General features: G+C 31.0%; 1 long non-coding RNA gene across 4 annotated transcripts; it reads left to right on the forward strand.

Moving 5' to 3' along the window:
* The first annotated feature begins 379 nt into the window (after positions 1-379).
* On the forward strand, positions 380-13,572 carry LOC114302146 (uncharacterized). 4 transcript variants are annotated; one of them, XR_014338675.1, is made up of 9 exons: positions 380-4,830; positions 5,009-5,072; positions 5,183-5,228; positions 6,532-6,621; positions 6,725-6,819; positions 12,240-12,325; positions 12,914-13,077; positions 13,169-13,250; positions 13,353-13,572. It is a non-coding gene; the product is annotated as an uncharacterized LOC114302146 (long non-coding RNA). The 4 variants fall into 4 exon arrangements; XR_014338676.1 differs by lacking the exon at positions 12,914-13,077; XR_003643322.2 differs by having other exon boundaries at positions 13,169-13,393.
* The last annotated feature ends 3,191 nt before the right edge of the window (positions 13,573-16,763 follow it).

Genomic DNA, 16,763 nt, shown 5'->3' on the forward strand with positions numbered 1-16,763 from the left:
CGAATGAAATGCGCATACAGTCAGTGGACATGGCGCATGTTACCTTTAGGTGGGTTTGCATTTACCTATTCAAGGTTAGGTATGTTATACGGTTAACTACACTAATGATTCACAAAGTATGTGTTTTGTTGCACTTCATTCCCCAGTCTCTTAATTCTTCTACTTTTGTCCACAAAGTATGTGATCTTTACACTTTAGTTCATGATGTCAAAGCTGTTTAAATTAAATAAAAGCTCAACAAAATCAAAATGACCAAAATACAGAGTTTCAAAGTATGCATTTTGTACATTTTGGTTCCTAAATATGTGTTGTTTCATTTAGTCTCCAAATTATTCATTATTGACCCTAATATTTTAATTTTGTTGCATTATTTTTTTTCGTAAAATTTTGAAAATTCCCCCTCCATTTTGAACAGTGTTGATGCTAGTGACTAAGACCAAAATGGAACAATTAAAAGATTGGGGACTAAAGTGTAACAAAATGCATATTTTGGGTACCATTTGCTATTTATTTTGCAAAATGCTTCCCCAAGGTTATGAAATCTTGATTATTCTTTTCATAGAGAAATGTAAACCAGAGTCTGCAAAGCTTATGAAAGTTTAAATGAGTGTTGATTGGCATGACTTGGAAAATCAATTTGAGTTTGCATCTCAATGAAAACAACTTTTGTTTATTATGATTATATTTAATTTTCTTTCAGTGGGATCCATATCTGCAATTGCAGCTAAAAGTCGATGATTGTTATCAAAGAAAATGATTGCTTTTGTATTTGTTGATAAATACTTGTCTGACTTTGACACAAATATGAAATGTGGTTTGGGAGGAGGATGAAAAGCGTAAGATGTTTTTTCTCACATGCTGTCTGTTGTTTTATTAAATATTTTCTTCTATACATATATATAATGAGTTTTGTTAATGAGTGCCCTTAGGGCACTTGGTAAGAAGCTTGACATGTTTGTAAATAGTGCATGGGAGTGCGTGTAACATATAGGGCATGTTTGATTGGGTGGATTAGAGCATGAGATTGAGATTATTAATCCGTAGTTCCAATTATCCTATGTTTGTTTTAATATTTTGCTTTAGGATTATTAATCCAACGGATAATTAATCTAACAAATTTGTAAAATTATTAGTAATTGGGTAGGGGTGAGATTATTAATCCAATTGGATAGTGAATACTATACTAATTTAATAAGATTATTAATACTTCACTATTAATCTTGTGAATCAAACATGACCATAATGTACAATCAATTAAAACATTGTTAACCACTGCCCTTGGAGCACTCGTTAACCAAACCCATATGTAATATATATATATATATATATATTTCTGGGCAAACATTGGAAGGATTGGCAGTGATTTGGGTTATCTTGGAGTTCATTGTCTGCTAATACCTTAATGTGGGGAGGCAATAACAGCTTTAGGACGGCGATTACATGCCTCTCACAATCACTGGCCAAATTTTCTGTTTCTTATTTTAATTTATGATTTAAATTATATTTGGGGGAAATTCATGCAATATATCATTAAATTATCACAGAAAATCACAGCAGTCTAAAGCTGTTATTTACTGTATTATACTTAAAAAGGTTGCTCTCTCATGTGCACGGTGTTTTGAACACAGTGCAAATCCTTTTGCTTTTATATTCATTTTTGTAATCTTTATTTATATGTTTGTCAATTTGTTGCAATGCTAGTTTTTGATTGGAAAGATACATTATATATGTATACACTTCTGTTCATTTAACACTTGGAAGTCTTGGATCTAATTTTTAAACTATACTTGCACTTGCATATAAGAAAATAAAGATTACATTGTGTATTTGCATGGAATAATATGATTTACATCTTGATAACCATTGATTTCCTTTTTAGTACTTGTTTTGTGTTGTCTCATCTCAACCAGTGACTAACCAACCATTGGTCATTGACCTTGCATTTTGGATATTAACTGTTTTTGTTATCCGACCATTATTCATTGTTTTGCACTTTTCTTAAAATTCTGTATTCATTCTGTCTTCTTTTCTGTTCTGTGAATTGTGTTGATTAATACATAGTGCCTGTTTGGCAGAGTTTAATTACAGCTTATTTCAGCTTTCAGCTTAATTTAAGCTATTTTGATGTGTTTAGTTTAGCTTATAGCTTATAACTTATAGCTTTTTGGAAGTCAGAAATCAGCTTATTCTTTGAGTGGGGCATGAGATGCTTTAAGAATAAGCTGCAAATCAGCTTAAGCTGAAAGTTATAAGCTATAAGCTGTTGAGGCATAAGCTATAAGTACTTTCTCACAGCTCTACCAAACATGGCCATAATAGTGTATAGGTTGTGAGTTTATATACATTGTTATTAATTTATACTTCCCTATGAATAAATCTGACATTTTGTTTTTGTGCTTCATATGTTTACAACGTCGATGTACATATATATATATCATTATAAATTGTAGTTGAATATTTTATTTGCAAAATTATTATCAGGGTGTTATTTGCTTGATCAAATCACAAGCCACACCTGATACAAATTAGAGTTTTGATTTATGTGCCACTTGTTTTGATTTAGTGTAGCCATATTTCCTGTCCCACTGTTGTGTCTTATGTATCTGTTGCTAGAATTATGAATCACATGTTGTCTCGATATTTCTATGGTGTTCATGTTCATGTTCATGTTCATGTTCATGTCATCTGTGCAAATTTTCTTCACGTAGGATTGGTATAAATACACACACACAGCTGCGCACACACAGATGCTCTAAATAATGTTTCTGTGAAATACTCTTTCCATATTTTTCTTTGCTTATATTTCTTCATTAATATGGATATGGATATACGTATTGAATTTACACCCTTCAGTCAAATGTAAGTTTGTGTTTGCCTGAATGGATTTGTGTGTTTGATGTTAAAAGGTTTTCTTTGAACATCAACATTGGATTTACATAATTACCCAAAAAAACATTGGATTACATACATAAAATTTAGAAGTGATGATGATGAATAGAAATGATCTGAATCGTTCTTTTTTTATGGCCATTCGTCTTTTATTGTTTTGATATTTCTATGGTTTTGATGTTCATGTCATCTTGCAAAATGATTAGTGAGTGTATTTGTATGATGATAAAAGTTTCTTTCAATTAGGAGTCGGATAAATACACTTAAAAAAAAAACACACACACACGCAGAGACACATACACTAAATAATGTTTCTATGAAATTGTTCTCTTTCTATATTCTCCTCTATTTCTTCATGAATATGGTTATGGATACACATACTGAATTTACATGCTTGATCAAATGTAAGTTTGTGTTCATGTCTGAATAAATTTGTGTTTCATGGTAAAAAGTTTTCTTTTAATATCCACTTTGGATTACATGCATAAAATTTAAAAGTGGGATCGATGATGATAAGCATGTTTTAGATCATCTTCGTTGGTCCAGAGCGGCGCTGGTACAGGAAAATATAGGTAGAGAGGAGACAGTGATGTTAGGGTGCGGTGTTAGACGTCTCAAAATATCCTATTAACTGTGTTTATGTAAAAATATATTTTGAGTTTTTTTTTATTAATATTTTTATAATATATATATACTAGCGTATGTCCGTACCTAAAGGCACGGTATAAATAATATTGTAATCAAAATATAATTATAATTTATACGTATTATGTTAAAATTTGTAGTCTTTAGTATTTTTTGATAAAAATATTGAAAAAATATAAAGAAATACTATTTTTCTTAAAGAACTTGTAATAATTTTATTTGTATCACACGCTCTATAGAACTCAAATAAAATAATAACTCCCTTAACCTTAATGCAAATTAAGAAACAAATATATAAGATTTAAAATGTTAAAAATATAAGAGCAAGCCAAAAAAAATTATTAACACTTAACAAAATATACAAATCAAAACTATTGTACACTTGCTAACATTCAATAATAATAATAAATTACTTGACACCAAATAAAACACACCAGCAAGTGCTCTGTAATCTTAATAAACTAATGTATGCCCGTGCTGCCTGAAGGCATGGTGTAAATAATGTTTTTTTTGAATAATTTTCATTTATCATTCTCTCTTAAGCTAGGAACATTGACAATCAAATATACCTGAAATTCTGTTTATCCATGACACACAAAATGAATAGATAGAATGCATTTGAGCAAGAGGATCCCTTTTATTATAGGTACAACTTCAAAATAAGAGGAATAACAAAATGGTGCTTTCCTTTTGGGACACCACATGCCAATACGAAAATGGTGTTCTTGATCAAAATCCAAATAGCAGACAATTCCAAATGTCTACATCTCAATCCAAATCAAATCAAACCAAACCAAATGTATATATATATAATAAAACAGAACGGCTTTTGAAAATATATAAATTGTATCAGAGATACATTTCATTTTAAGGGCTCAAATTAATTGTGATAAACATCAATGGTTGAGATGATGCTTTAATTCCCGCTCAAACACTCGGTGCTCTCTCCCTCTCCCACTTACTCTCGTCTCCTCCTCATTCCGTCTTTATCTCTCTCTCCCTCTCTATTGCACGTCTCTTCTTATTCCCTCCTTATCTCTATCTCTCTCTTTGTTCCTCTTCTTTATGTCTAGCTCCTGACGCTACCTCTCTTCTTCTCTTTCACCCGATTTCTGCCTCTCCCTTTCTCTCCCTTTCTTTCTCAGTGGCTTCAATTTGCAGCCCTCCCACTCGCTTTTTGAAGGCTAGGGTTTTCGATTAAGAACCGCAAAACCGAGTTGGCTCCTCCCACCACCACAGCTGCCGCCGTTGTTTTTTCTTTCTCTCTCTGCTTCGAACCCCGATTGGAGCTCTCCGGTACCTCTCTCTCTTTCTCTCTATGCTTCAATTTTAAATTGAACTACAAATCATTAACTACAGAAGCATGCTCATAGGTTGCTTTCTTGTCAAGAATTCATCATAGGAACTTGTTCACTAGGTATGTGCATTTGTAATATCCTATTGCTAAGTTTAGGCATCTGCTGCTAACTCACAGGTTGCTAACTCACTGGCTATGGCTATTGCATCTGCTGCTAATTTATCATAGAAGCAGCTTACAGGTTGCTAAATTTCTTGCTACCTAGTTTAAATCTTGGTAAAATAAGATTCATGGTTTCTAGTTTATCATCATTTCTGTTTTTGGTTCATGGTTTATTATTTGGTGAAACAGAGCTACTTCAGAGCTACACCAAACATGAAGCTTCTATTTATGCAAGGTAAGATTTTTGTCTCTATTTCCCTTGTCTCTTTGTTCCCTTTCATTTTCTTCTCTTGCCATTTTCTCTCTATCTGGTTCTATTTTTTATTAAATACTCTCACATGCAAATACTTCAATTGTTGATGGTTTATGGTTTTTGGTTTATCATCATTTTTGTTTTTATTAAATACTCTCACATGCAAATACTTCAATTGTTGATGGTTCATGGTTTCTGGTTTATCATCATTTTGTTTCTGGTTCATTTATGTTTAACCTGAGGCTTTTATCTGTGCAAGGTAAGATTTATGTCTCTATTTCCCTTCTCTCTCTGTTCCCTTTCGTTTTCTTCTCTTGCCATTTTCTCTCTATCTGGTTCTGTTTTTTATTAAATACTCTCACATGCAAATATTTCAATTGTTGATGGTTCATGGTTTCTGGTTTATCATCATTTCTGTTTCTGGTTCATTCCTGTTTATCATCATTTCTGGTTCATGGTTTATTCATATCATCTTTGGAATTCTTTGTGATATATAGTATAAATCTGCTGCTCAACATTTGGTAAATAAATATTATATACCCCTGCTTTTGTTAAGTAACAAAGAAAATAGTGGAATTAGGGGAACAATGGCACTTTTATGGGCCATCAGTTTTGTTTGAGTATCTGAAAATATGGCTATTCGAACATGACCTACACCTGTGGTAGTGAATTGAACAAAAACCTTAATCCCAAATACTGGTTAGCTATGTGGATCATTTTCCATATGGCTTCATTCAAAGTTCTATCATCTGGGTAGATTACTTATATTTTCCGACTTTAGTTCTATGTCTTATGATAAGGTTTGGCCTCAGGTAATGTTTAATAAAGTTGAAAATTAAAAATTAAGTATTCAAACTTGAATGTTAAATTTATTGAGTTAAAAAGTTGTTTGATATGTATAAGATAAAATTTGAAATTTAGGCCAAGTTTGGGAAGTGTAAAAAAAGTCAAAAAGTTACCTAAAAAAAGTCAAAAAGTTACCCAAAAAGTTAAAAAGTTATCACTATTCACCAAAAGTCGAAAATTACAGCTGCATAACTCCCAATCCTAATTTTCCCTTACACACTAATTTATACAATTTTTTAATACACATTTTTTCATAAAAAGTCAAAAAGTTAACGCAAACATCTATATTTTTTTCCTCAACTTTTTAGTCTAAAAAGACAAAAAGTGCACTTATTTAGGACACTCCAAACAACCCCTTATTAATTTCAAATCGTTATATATTTTAATCGTTGTGTATGGTTCGTCGCCATTGATCACCATCAATTTTCGAACTTGCAAGGTATTTTACATTCAGTTCTTTGTCTTGTCTTGATCGCTGTTTTACGTTGAATTTCCTTCGGCTCCCTGCAATTCAAACCTCAAAACAGAGGTATTTTACATTGTCTCTTTATTTCTTCAATTCTTTCTTCAGTTCTTCAGTTCTTTGAGAATCCTGGGGCTTCAGTTTTAGGGCTAAATTTTGAATCAATCAGATAAGAAGCTGAAAACTCTTGCAAAGAGAAATCTGTGGCGCCAGTGTGCAGCCAAATAACACTTTCTGCAGTTCAAGCTATTAGTTTTACCCAAGGTAATTTGCCCTAACCTATATAAGATTCGTAACAAGTTTACAAATACAAAACTGACTACATAAAACAATTTTGAAAACACATCAATCTGTTATAAAAGATTGAGTTTTAGGTAGATTACTCTACTTATATTTTCCAACTTTAGTTCTATGTCTTATGATAAGGTTTGGACTCAGGTAATGTTTAATAAAGTTGAAAATTAAAAATGAAGTATTGAAAATTGAATGTTAAATTTATTGAGATAAAAAGAAGTTTGATCAAATTTAAGTACTAAACTAAAAATAAATTGTTTGATATGTATAAGATAAAATTTGAAATTTATTATTTTCAAATTGTTATATATCTTAATCGTTGTGTATGGTTTCTTTGTTCAATTTCATGCTTTTTTTTTTTTGGGGGGGGGTGGGGGGGGGGGAATCTTTGAAGTGTTGGTGTTGTGAAATGTATGAATTGTTTTGTTAATATAATGTAAATAGAAAGGAGGCTATACTGTGGGTTTTGCTTCATGTGTTCTGTTTTGTTGATATCATGTTTGTCAATGGATCACAATGTTTTATTGATTTTGCAATGTTTTAATGATAGAAGAGTTTTCTTTTTCAATGACTAACTGTTTGATTGATTTTGAAGGATATACATTGGGAAATGGCTTACACTCTGTTTTACCTGTTTTGTACATTTTATGAAACACGAACAAAAAAATACTAGTAGTCTGTCTTAATAGTTAACATGGCCAACCAAATTTTAGTGTCCAATAATCAATCAAATTTCACCAATTCTAGAAGAAGTAGGAGGTCATTACTGCCACAACACATAGAGAAGATGAATAAGAAGAACTATAGTCTATAACTGCCACAACACATAGAGAAGATGAATAAGAACTATAGTCTATGACTGTCACAACACAGAGAGAAAATGAATAAGAAGACTCGAGCAAAATTGAAAGACCATGTCCTCTTTAAATTGAACTGAAAGGGTGCTTAAAGCTTAAGATACCAAAGCATCCTTTCTCCTAACCAAAACCAACACCCTTGTCCCCAAATTTTAAAATAAAGAAATGGTGCATGTACATTAGAAAATTTGATTGTACCTTATATCATTAGTTTTGTCAACCTCAGTGACCCGAGGAGCAGGTACATAATCAATTTGGTAATCACCTTTTCCCCTGGTTGCAACATAAGAGATGTTATACAACAATACTTATCCAAAAAACAATATATAGATGTTATACAATAATAGTTGAATGAATAACATCTAAAATTATCAAATTTACATTTGTCTGTCACACACGTATGAGCGAGTCTTACATTCACAATAGTTGGAATTTTTTTTAACACTAATTAACACCCTTTCTAACATTTTCAGTCTGTCATCATAAGCATTACTTGAACACACCATCTCTATTACAATCCTTGAACAATATTACATACTGGAGACCTACAATATTACATGTGTGTGTATTGGAGAATAAAACTAAAATTTCACCATCTTAACTTCTTAACCACAAAACTACGTAATTGAATTTTTGAAAGATTTAAATGAAATAGCAATAGAATTGCTCTGCTTATATAAAATACCAAAAGATTTAGAGAGTTGCTGACGTATAATACCAAAATATACTAATGCATACTTTTAACTTGAAAAAAAAAAAAATGTAGATAATGAAGAAATCAAAAGGATTTCATAAATTTATCACTTGAGAATTGTTATTACATTCATCAAATTCAATAAATGGTGAACTTCAAAATAATTATGATTATAACGGATTTTGATTTTGTTTTCAATTTCATCTGTATAAAATTGAAGTCAAGAGGAGTTTAAATAGCTTTGGGGAGTTGGTCTAACCAATTTGTTGTGTTTACACTTGAAATCAGAATTACTTTTTTGTTGTTCTTATTGCAATAATGCTCTACAATTTTTTTTTGCATTTTAGGAACAACAAAGGACTCCAAATAAGTGTTTAGAACCTGTTTTTGAGGTTTGAGATCCTTGGGTTTCATTAATTTTTTTTTATATTTGATTTGTTGGGAATGTAGAGTACAGTCTGTTAAATATATTTTTATAACTGCATTTTAATCTTAAAATTATTTACACCGTGCCTAATAAAAATTTGTATTCATCAGACATTTTAGACTTATTCCAGTACTTTTCTTCTTTCTATTCTTCATTCCTTTCCTGTTTGTTGTTCATATGATTGAATGAATTTAGCTAATGTGCCAGCTGCTTGATGCTCTTCAAGGCACTAGCAGAGAACCAAGTCTCAGAGTTAATTTGGAGCCCCTTCCTTAACAATAGCTGAACGTCAATGATGATGCTTTTTTAATTCGAAGAAGGATGTGGGGGCTTCTGGTATGATAATTCCTAATCATAGGGCCTGGTGGTCTCATGAAAACATTATACCTTCACATATGGATCAGCTATAGAAGTTGGAGCTCTTAGGGAGGTAGTTTAGTTTTGATTAATACAGAACATTAGAAACTGAAATTAATATTACTTTCAAAATGTGAACAAAATTAATTTTCAATTAGATGAGGCGATGTAAATAAAAATAAGAAATGATATGTTTGGATAATAATTTATAAATGATGATATTTAAAAAATATAAGTTGATTAAAAAAATAATTTAATAATTTAATATTATTATATTTAATAATATTTAAATCACATTATGGAAATTTCTTAGTTTGGTTATTGCTAATGGTTTGCTTCGAATTCATAACTCTTAACTTAAACCCTTCAATAGATAAGCCAATTAAGTTGCTTTGAATCCTAATTCTTAACTTAAACCTATTGATATACGAGCTTATTTAGCTACTCTGGTTTGGTTCCTCTCCATTTGTGGCAAGAAATGGGGATCTCAATTTCAATGTAACAGGTTGCAACATATCATCAAAACCCAATATTATAAGTCCAAGGACAACCACTTTCTGATGGAGCCCACCATAGAACAAACAATCCAAACTTTTTCTTGGCCTTCTCAATGGAACAGAAAACATCTGATTTGGCTTATTTAGTTGCTCTTATTTAGGAGTCGTTTGGTTTTGGCTTTGGCTTTGGCTTTCTTAGTTGGCTTTTTAGTTTTTTTTGACTTTTTTAGCCCGAGACTTTTTTAGTCGTTTGGTATTCTTGTTTGACTTTTTGGCTTTAGAATGACAAAATTGCCCTCCACTTAGAAATGATGTTTTTTTGACTTTTTGTTTGTATATCGGTCAATTTAGTAATTTTGGAACTTTTTTGTCTTTTTGTGATTTTATAGCTTTTTTTTTTGTCTTTTGTGATTGTATAGCCAAAATGGTTTGCCAAACAAAGGCTTAGCTGATCTGATATCAAATTGAGTGATAATATAACTTTTATGGGATATTATACCTTCACATATGGATCAACTATAGAAGTTGGAGCTCTTAGGGAGGTAGTTTAGGATATTCAATAATCTGGTTCTATTTGATGCTACTATGGTGTTAAAAGACCGTCTTAATTAATCCTCCATGCACACATTGGAAATTTCTTAGTTTGGTTATTGCTAATGGTTTGCTTCGAATCCATATCTCTTAACTTAAACCCATCAATAGATAAGCCAAATTAGTTGCTTTGAATCCTAATTCTTCACTTAAACCTATTGATAGATAAGCTTATTTACTTGCTCTGATTTGGGTTATGAGAGGCGGTCATCATCACAACATTTTTGAATGATTTTTATGGGCAATCATTTTTGTTTTATTTGTATTTCTTTTAAATAATGTATTGTTAATGTTTGACAAAAGAAGACACCTAAACTATATAGTTAAATAATGTATTGTTAATGAAAAAAATGTCAATTTATCTCTATACTATACAGTTAAATAATGTATTGTTCCTCTTGCTATTAGGCTCGATTTTCAAGTTATCCCTATATAGTTAGGTTCCATTATAATCTCCCAATCTCTTAGAAGTTGGATTTGTTGATTGGGATTTTATTTTTTTTATTTATTTTAATTTTTTGTCAGCCATTTCAATTTCAACCTTTTGAACCAATTGCCCTTTATCACCTGAGGATGAATCTTATATGTCATGTATGTGTGTATTTTAATGTATGAAATGTGTGGTCTGATGTACTAATTCTGTGATTACATGTCAAAATAATATATAAATTTGGTATAAAAATTGGTAATCACACAACAATACTTTGCAAAAAGTAGGCATCTTGCATTTGGGGATAAAAACAATTTTGTTGAATGATAGAATTTATGTGTGCGCGTTATATTTTCTGTAGTCAATTTCTTAGTCTCTACCATTTCTACATCCAAAAACTACTCTCTTTTTTTTTGTTTCTCTAAAAAATAAAAAATTAGGTGATGAGCTTATTTGAGATTCTACTACTCTCTCTCTTACCCAATTCGAAAACAACCTCTCTAGAACAAAATGATTATGTAGTTTTCTCTGTTTGGTATACTTCTATTTGGTATTTTTCCACTTTTCTTTTTTCCCTTTCTCCTATTCAATTTTTTTTGTTTGGCCCAGGTGTTGAGTTAATAATTATGTGTCGTCATCTGAGAGGATATGTTAATTAGGTATTGTTTGAGTAATAAAGTCCGTTTTAGAATTATAATTTTAAATTAAAAATTTAAAAATCACTATAAAATATCGTATTGATTTTTTTTTTTTTGTAAACAATTAGAAAATTAACCTCTAGATTTTTTTTTTCATTACCAACAGTTTAAATTGTTGATTAAACAGTTTTTTTTTTCTTTTTTGGTCATAAAATTATGTTTGGACTTTCTAAATGATAATCATAAATTTAATTTGAAGACTATAAAATTGAAGTCAGTTGGGGAACAGAAGAGTTCAAATTTGGACAATTGTTATGCTCCCATTTTAATACCCTTTATGTTGCCAAAGCTGATTTTAATTTTATCATTTGTGTCATTGTTAAAATATATCGTTCAATAGTAATAATTATATAACCAAATATTTTCAGGTTGAAGTACGACAGTTATGGATAATATCACTATTTTCGGTCAAGATTTTTTTTTTCTCCCCCTTCATATAAATTTAAGTACCTCTCTTATAATGTAAAGCCCATTTATTTAAAATAAATCCTATTTATTTATTTATTTTAAACTTATCATATTTAATTTTCTTCTAATAAATGTTGTAAACTACTCATACTTTATAGGTGGATGAAGATTTACACCGAACGGTAATATCAAGAAAGAAATGATTTTTTTTCTTATTTATCTGTACAAAGTTTTATTTATCACTCTAAAGTTTTTGTATATATAAATTCAATTTCTTCAACAAAGAAATGTGAATGTTGTTGTTCACGATGAGCGTGAGCTTAATACTATTTGCATTCATGAAGTAAGCCTAAAAGTAACTAATATGCGAATGCATTTTCTTATCATTTTATAAATTATTTATAAATAGATTCTACTTATTTTTTTATCAGCAAAGGCAAAGGAAAACACAGCAATATCAAAGGAGACAGAAAAGGCTATGCCTTCTAACAAAGGAAAGGAACATGCAAATCTCGTGGTATGGTTTCTTAAAATTTTTAAAAAGTTTGTTTTCCAAATATTTATTAATTTTTTGTTTTCATATAGTTTTTTTTTTTTTAAGAATTGCATAGTGTCATATACTATTTTTAATGTACATTTTTATGAGTTATTGTTTTTAAAATATTTATTCAATTGTTTTGACTGATTGTGAAATATTTTTCTAAACCATGTTAAAGTAAGCATTTATACATGTTAACGCATTTGTCTGAACATTAATTTGAAATAGATTTTTAAAATTAATTAAATGTAGTTTTTAATTATATAAAATAGGTTTTTAAAATTTTTATTTGACTTATAAGTTCTTAAGGAAAGAAGAAAAAGACAACAATCAATTTGCAGTTTGCAGTTTGTAGCTTTGTGTACGTAATTTATTTTCAAATTATTTTTTTCCTCCCTTTTTAAATTTCATCAATACATGTATTGGTTTTTATGTGACTAACAACTCAACCGAGCGAATAAGAAAAGTTAGTTAAACTTTTAAGAACAAATACATGATAAAAGGAAAGCAAGAGAGGGGATAATCTTCACATTTTATGCACCTAATTATATAATATTCTCATTTTAGGCGTACAATGATAATGTGTTATTAAAAGCTGCATTGGCTTAACGTGCATGGCGAGAATGTGAAAAAAATCTAAACCCATGTTCATTAGGACAACACTTGCGACGAGAACGAGAGAAATCAAAGAAATGTATTAACCCAAGACAACCTTCTTTAACCCTCAATTGGTAAACAACTCTGTTAAATTCTTGAAATATATACTCTACTATTACCACTTTATTATACATATTTTAAATTGTTCACAATCCATTTTTGTAGGCCTACTTCTACAACCCAATCTAGAAATGTTGGTGTGGTCATTCATGATGAGCATGACTTTAATGTTATTCGTGTTCGTGCGGTAAGTACAAAATCAAGTCAAACATTGTATGTATTTTATTTATATAAGTTTTTTTTATAAATTTTTTGAATATATATTTTTTTTATTTTTATATTTGTTAAGCAAAAGAAAAAGAAAAGGTCAATCCAATGTCTAAGGAAAAAGAAAAGGTGGCTCATTCTGACAAGAGAATGACAAATGCATGTCAAATGGTATATATTCCTTTTAAAAAATATGAAGCAAAACTATGTGAATTTGTTACTTTATGTTGTTTTTGTAGAATGATTGTAATATATTCTCCTATAACTTGCTATTATTTATATATGTTTTTCAAATTTATTTATTTTTATTTTGCATGGATACATGTGCATTTATAATGTACCATATGAAGCAAATAGGGAAAAAAAAAACAAACGAATAAAGACAAACTATCTAATGAAAAGATAAACTAAATAAGACAGATTTTTATTTCTTCTTTATTTTTTTAATAGAAAACAAAATGCATGAAGAAAGAAATAAATGCAGATAACACTATTAAAGGTATAAAACAAATAAAATATAAAATAAAATTAAGAGAAACGAAAGAAACATGAAGATATTTCATTTTAAGCACAACATATTCACATATTTTGCACCAATGACAAAATATTTTCATTTTAGGCACAAAATGATAATGTAATATCAAAAGCTGCATTGGCCCAACGTGCACGGCGAGAGTGTGAAAAAAGTGAAAAGTCGTACTTTGAATTTCAATGCTTGCAACCAGAACAAGAAGGATCAGAAGAATATATTTAACCAATACAACCTTCTTTAACACCAATTCGTCGTAATCGTGCTTACCTGGAATGAGAAACAATAACTGAAGATTCTCATTCGGTACAAAAACTAAAAATGGTTGCCCATCATTCTACATGTTCATTTTCTATGCTAAGCACATCTTTAGCTCCACAAAGAAATCGGTAAACTATTATGTCTAATCTTGAAATACATACTCTTGTTCATACCATTTTGTTTTATAGAATTTTATTTATACACAAATATTCATAGGTCTACTCCTATAAGTCAATTTCTTCAAGAAGATCTATGTACTGATAATGAATTAGAAGATATGCCTATAAGTACATCAATTGACGCCCGAGCACACAAAGATCTTGTCGCCATTATCTTGGCAAGATGGATATATTATGTCCTTCTTGTTCAGCCTTACATTGGATGGATGAAAAATTGACCAAATCATTTATAAAGCGTCATTTATTCGGAACTTGCTGTTTGGAGGGAAAGATTAGGCTACCTTTACTTATTACACCCCCTCCATCACTTCAGGCATTGTACGATGGGAATAATGATCAATCAAAATCCTTTCGAAGTTATACTAGATTGTACAATGCAACCAATGCTTTTACGAGTCTTGGTGCTACATTGGATCCTAGAGTACTCAGTGTAAGGGGCCCTACATCATTCATTATTCATGGGAATTACGACATTGAACAGGATCACTACAACCACAACCAAGGTAGGATGCGAGTTATGCTCAACTGTATATCTATGACCTTGATTCAGCGTTAGAAATTCGTAATCGTAGAAATCCTAACTTGAGAAGGGCTGTTCTCAAAACTATTCAGGATAATTTGTTGCAAGTGAATGCATTTTTAGCTACATTTCGCCAAGCTTATGCCATTTTACATCAATTAGACTCGGCATGACACAATCTACCTGCTCATCTTCATTACAATTCAACAACTGATTGACGTCGGTAAAACCTACCAACTACAGATGAGATTGCAATTGTAATATCAGGTGATGGAACAGAGGTAAGTGGAATGAGAGATATTATCTTACATTTCTAAGGAAATAATGAGTTGAGGCAAATTAATGAATGTCACCCAGCATACTTTCCATTACATTATGTTCTATTATTTCCATATGGTGAGCTTGCATGGGAACCTAAGTTGAAATTGTGGAACGTTCAGTATGATCGACCTTCAACTGATCGACTTACTCAAATGGATTTTTATAGTTATCATTTGTTTGAACGACCCACAGAGTATTCAACAATTTTGAGAGGTGGGAAACTATTTCAAGAGTTTTTGGTAGATGTTTGGGTCACAACTGAGCAAAATTGATTGACATACTACAAGCTTAATCAAGGGAAACTTCGGGTTGAGCTTTACCAAGAGTTGTCAGATATTGATCCAGATTATGTGCGACATGGTCAAATTAGTCAAAGGTTTGTTTTGCCATCTTTATTTACTGGTAGTCCTAGCCATATATTTGAAATCTTTCAAGATTCAATGGCTATTACCCGATATAACCAACACCCAGATATTTTTCTTACCATGACTGCAAATCCTAATTGGCCAGAAATTACTTCAGCATTATTACCACATCAAAAACCTATTGATCGTCTTGATTTAATTGCCCTTATTTTTGAGTTGAAGAGAAAATGTTTGATGAAGGAGATAGAAGCAAATAAAGTGTTTGAAAATAAAGTTGCACATGTTTTTACAATTGAATTTAAAAAACGAGGCGTCCTCCATATGCATGCACTTTTATTTCTTAAGGGTCCAGACAAAATTCAGACATGTGTTCAAGTAGACAAATTGATCTGTGCAGAATTTCCAGACCCAAATGATGATCCTATGCTTTTTGAAACTGTCAAATGTTGTATGGTACATGGACCATGTGGTGCTCGAAATCCGTATGCATCATGTATGGAAAATGGTACATGCAGTAAAAGATATCCTTGAGCTTTCACAAAAACAATTATGGATCAAGATGAATACCCTATCTATCGTCGTCGCAATAATGGTCAAGTACATACTGTGAGGGGGCAAGAAGTTGATAACAGGGATGTCGTACCATACAATGCATATCTTTCTAAACTTTTCAACTGTCATATAAACTAGGAAGTTTGTGCCGGAATGAGATGTGTCAAGTATATACATAAGTACATTTACAAGGGGTTATGATTGTACAACGATGGTGTTGGGATCGATAAATGAGATTCAACAATATCTCAATGCAAGGTATATTGGACCTCTAGAAGCTGCTTAGCGAATATTTGGGCATTCTTTGCATGCAGAGATGCCAACAGTTGTACGATTAGCACTTCATTTACCTGGAATGCATCGCGTTGTTTTTAACCTAGAAGAGTCATTAGAAATGATTCAATCTAGAGCTAGTCAACAAATGTCAACTTTTACTGGCTTTTTGGCATATTGTGCTGCCAGTGAAGATGAATGTCCATTCACTTATCAAGAATTTCCACAACATTTTGTTTGGCTCAAGTCGAAAAAGAGATGGAAATCAAGAGAAAGGAGATATGCAATTGGTAGAATATATTTTGCTAGCCCTAATTGTGGTGAAAGATTTTATTTGCATTTGTTACTAACTATTGTCAAAGGACCAAAGTCGTTTCGGTCTTTACGCACGGTTGATAATGTTGTGCATGATACATTTAAATTTGCATGTGTTGCAAGGGGGCTTTTAGAAGATGATGAAGAATAAATACAATGCTTGAAAGAGGCCGCAGTT

This window comes from Camellia sinensis, chromosome 8 (assembly GCF_055761805.1).
Source record: "Camellia sinensis isolate YWXY chromosome 8, ASM5576180v1, whole genome shotgun sequence".
Taxonomy (NCBI): Eukaryota; Viridiplantae; Streptophyta; class Magnoliopsida; order Ericales; family Theaceae; genus Camellia; species Camellia sinensis.